Raw genomic sequence first — 5,135 nt, forward strand, 5'->3', positions numbered from 1 at the left:
TTTAATTTATTTTCGTATTTAGATAATTGTATGCCTTAAAAGCAAAATTCGGACCTCTAATATTTACGAGTTTAGTTTATTTTATGCAAATTGCCACCTGTTAACGGAGAACCACTTTCAGTTCACAATTGACGCATTTACCGATTGAGTTTATGGAATCACACACTTATTCACACAGTAAAATTCGCAAAATTATGACGACTATGGCAATGTCGACACTTCTTGTATATAAATATGTATATATCCATATATAATACGAAGAAATTATCATTTTGGCACGACGGCCAAGAAATGTGCAAATACCGACAGATGTCCCAGAAACCGCGAAATCGTGTGGTCTTATACCCAAAGAAAACGAGGATAAGATCTACGAGCCAAACAATTCGGTTTTGACGTTTATGATGAAATTTCTTAAATCAACTGTCATGTACGGCTGTCATATTGAATAATTTCGGTGGCTTTATGTCCCTGCCTCGCTGGTGGGAGGAGGTTGGTGTAAATGGCGGGGAATCGCCGCACTTGCTATGCATAATTTATGGCCACATTATGGCCAACTCTTCGCAGCGAGTGGACTCATTCTAATTAAGTGGCCCAGACCTCAGACCCCGTCTTGAGTCCGTTTCGAAGTAAAATCCAAACAGTCCGTTTGAGTGGACGGAAAGTACACTTCAAAAATCTATAAATATTGCTAGAATTTTGATTTTTATTAAAGTTGAACAATACCTAGAGTTATTGGCTTGTTTATTTCATCAAAATAAGCTACTTGTCGAGTAATATAACAATTCTATTCATTATCTCAGTGTCATGTTAAGGTTCTTGTTTACAAATTTTGAAAAAAGTAAACCTTAAGTCAAGTTGTGCAGTATTAAAACTTGACATGGCATTGAGAAATCATTACTAAGGAGTAGGAACTCTTAAAATTGTAATAAATGATAAGTTACTGACACTATTAAAATGGTTCCTTAAATTTGTGATAATTAGGAAGGTTAAGTTATTCCATTTTGAAGACTCTTTTCTTTTTAGTTTATTATTGACAACATTATTTATTTTTTTGTGGTGTATCCAGAGCTGAGTAGGAGGAGTAGTGACAAGGCCCAGCTGGGGGCATTTACGTGAGCTGGCCGAGCGGGGAAATTAAAATGCGCGCACACGCATTTAAAATGCGAGGCAGGCACAAAAATTTAATAATTTCGCTTTTTGCACAACATCATCAACACAGAAACGGCTGTCGATTGACGATTGCCCGATCTTTCGACCTGACCAGACCCCAGTTCCGAATCAGTCGGCCGTCTGCGCCGCGGCTTTATGATTTTATTATTCTCATTTTTAATGACAACGACGATGATGACCAATAAAGATATTAAAACGGCGCATGAAATGTGCCCCCGAAATGGTTTCATAAATGGCTCTGCGCACGCCTTCGCGAAGAGGTGTGGCATGGGGGCGGGGCAGGCGGGGGGTAGGGGGGAGAGGCCTGCTGGGGCTTTCCCCGCATATGCCACGAATACAAATTTGTTATGATGGTTTTTATGCCCTCGCCACAAATGAATATGTAAGAGCATACGCATTCACATTCACATTCACAATCGCATTCAATTTGGCCCTTTCCATTTCGGCCAGTTTCGGTTGCTGCATTTTAAGACGCCAGCGTGTGGCGCTCAGTTCAGCTGGATATTGCATCTCGTGCAGCATGGCAAACACATACACTCGAATAAAAATGAATACATAAAATATTTAATTATTACTTTAGACAACTTACACTATAAACGAAATACTGTCGTTAATGGATTTTTATTGTAGCAAGTAACAACGTTTTATAGTTACTTGTGAAACAATAAATACCTAAGATAATTAAGAAATAATACGAAATTTCAACATAAAAACATTTATTTTCATAATTATATTTGTTTTATTAATAAATTTAAGCTTTCTGAGGTGAAGTTCAGTTTTTATATTCAAAGTTCAAATTTCTCTTTTGAACTTAATATATACAAATTTTTTTTTTATAATTTTGTTGTTTTTAATTCATTCAAGATAACAATCCTATAACTTATATTTGGTATAGTTTAAAGCAAAGCTTGTGTAATTGAATTTCTCCAAATGCAGTGTTTTGAAATGCCTTTATTTGTGTCTAAGCCACAAATACCAAAAATGTATTATTTTCAACTATTAATTGTGATCTAATTTTTTAATTGATTTAACTGGATTATATAATTGGATCAATAAAAACCATTTATCTGATACCATCGTTGTGACCACGATATTTTAAGTGTACTTAATAAAACGAAGTAAAAGGGATCTTGGGGAATAAGATCTTGAAGTTCTCTCCCCTCTCACCCAGATCCCCGCAGTCCGAGATTCAAAATCGTAAAGATCTGCTGCGTTGCCGGCACAGAAATCAGGCTCTGATCTTGGGCTGCAGCCCTCGCTTTCGCCCTGTCTCTGTCTCTGTCCCTGTCTCCGTCTCTTTCTGTATCTGTATCTTTATCTCTCCTCCGCCGGGTTCATTGCGGATTGGGGGCCGCGGTGTGTGTTTTTACGAATCACGGATTCGATGTTTCGCATGAATACGTAATTAAATCTATAAATCGGCCAATTAAAATGCTTTGATATCGTGACAACATAACATTGGACATCGCCGTATGTTGCGATAGTCTTCGTTTTCGACCCTCCCTACTTACACACACCATCGCCATCCTCTCCAGATTCTTCTCGGTTTTTGCTGTTGGGATTAAAAATAAAATAAAATTATTATAGGAAAACAAAGTGGGCAGTGAGACCTTCATTGGATTCCTTCGTATTTAGCTTATGTACTAAATACACATAGGTTGCAGACGTATCATTCGCGACAAGGATCGCTGGCATATTATGTTATAAGCATTCTTTTAACGATTGTGACAGTTCAATGCCCAATGTAACCTTTTAATTGTCCTCTTTCCAGGGCAGACTAAACATGAATGAATTTCGGTTGGTTCCCAAAAGATATCGATAAAGAAATCGCAGCGAAGAGGGTCAGCTAATAACACACTCCAAGGGATCCTTATCTTTTTTGAATGCAGACTTAAGGATACAAGTGATGCAACCTAAATGTCTGCAAAGCTGAGTATATTTTAAAGTTTCTTTTTGTTTTAGTTACTCATCCTGTTATTGAGAGACCAAAGTTGTAAGTTTTTAGTTTGTGTCTTTAAGACATTCTCTTTTACATGTTTAATCTAAGAGTTTGCTGGTTATTTTTGCTTTTATTTTTAAATAATTCCAAATGAATGATTTTTATTTGGAAAATAAATAAAGTCCATTTAGGAGATAAAGTAAGGCTTGATAACCAATTCATTTAAGATCCTTCTGCTTCTGCACCTGGTTTTTTTTTGTTCAGCAGTTTGGCTTAAAACCGGTTGGCTCTCTTGGCTAATATGCATATTAACTTGACCATCTCGAAACGCAGCCACTGGCCACTGAGCTTTAAGCAAATGCCCGCCTACGTCTACCCCCACTGCCAGATGCTTCGGCGCGGTGACAAACTATCCAATTATAAAATGGACAACTCCCAACCGATCGCATCGACGACATATGCAAATGGGGCGAGCGCCACCGCCGTGGATGCACCACCACCACAGCCTGCACCACTAGCACCACCTGGACCCCCACCTGGCCCAATTGCGACTCATAAAAGTTGTGGCAATTAACAGAAACGAGATCAGCCGGAGCATCCACTGCCAAGTCGCCACCCACACACTCGGCGCCTGCTGAACGCTGACTGCGGTTGGCGGGAATTAACTAAAGCGTCGATCTAGCGATTAATCGCAACAAGTGGCAGTCCAAAAAGGAGGGGATCAGCAGGGAAGATCCAGTTCAGGCGTCGCCTATAACAAGCTGAGTATAGTTAGGGATGCGACTAGGTTTACCTTTTAATCCTGGTAAAACAAAAGCCTCTTTAAATTCGATAAATTGTTGCATTTTTGAATTAAGTATCTTAACATACATATATTTCAATTTCTATCTTTTCCGTTGTTTAACCAAAAAACGAGTAAATGTTATATCCTCTCAAATGAGAATTCACGCTTTTAAAAAAGGCTTCCACTAAAACTATTTTAAAAACTACAGACCATATAGTAAAATATTTAAAAATATATTCAAGAACCCATGTTTTTAAAAGAAAAGTAATTTAATTATTGCATTACTTAACTATATATCATGTAATCATATGCAAATTTCAATGTTTTATTTAAATATATAAGTTTTTTAACTATTCTGATGTTATTCTGTTTTTCATCAAATATATTAATTTAAGCATCCAGCATTGGTATTTAAATATTATTAATTAACACGGACACGAGTAACATATTTTTATTTATAATTTCTCAGAGTAATCATTTAAAAAAATTTTAATTAAATCTATTTTCAAATAATAATTTTTTTTTCACGCCGTTTAATAAATGTGCGTTAGAAAGTACATCTACATGCCCTTCGCATTACTAAGTAGCAGAGATAAAAATTTTAATTTTCGATTTTTGACTCTGTCCTCCGGGGGAAGGGGGGTCTGGTCTAGTGCTGTGTGTTGCACATTATTGCCGCCTGTGGCGCCGACTCGAATGCCAAGATCAGAGCCAGGATCGAGGGTCAGTGAGGAAAAGGGGAAACGGAGGGGAAACGGGGAAAGGGAAAGGGCCGCCAACCAATCGAAAACACATTTGTCGCTGGCGAAACAGCGACGACGATCAGTTCGTGGGCTGTTTCGGCGAATTCCCGGCATTTCCCCCGGAAAAGTCCCCCAACTCAACGACTCCCAATGCCAATCGTCCAGATCGTGAGAGTTTCGTGCGCAGGCAGGCTCACTGAGCAGGCAATACCATCATCGGCTGTTGTTGTTATTGTCATCATTTTATAATTGTCGTTGTAAGCTCCTCGGCCATGCCTGTTGTTGTCTCCGCAGCGGTTGCTATTTGCAATTGTTGTTCGCCATACAGCCATGGCCCAAAGCCACTACCAAGGCCCAGAGCCTCAGCCGAAGTTGAAGTTGAAGTTGCAGTTAAAGCCAATCGCATTGCGGCCGAGGAGCGCAGATCGGAGAACGGAGCCCAGAAGACGACGACCAGGCGACATCGACGACTGCCAGACGCCGTCCGAGTTGTTAGCTT

Source organism: Drosophila elegans, unplaced genomic scaffold (assembly GCF_018152505.1).
Source record: "Drosophila elegans isolate 14027-0461.03 unplaced genomic scaffold, ASM1815250v1 contig_814, whole genome shotgun sequence".
In the NCBI taxonomy this organism is placed as follows: domain Eukaryota; kingdom Metazoa; phylum Arthropoda; class Insecta; order Diptera; family Drosophilidae; genus Drosophila; species Drosophila elegans.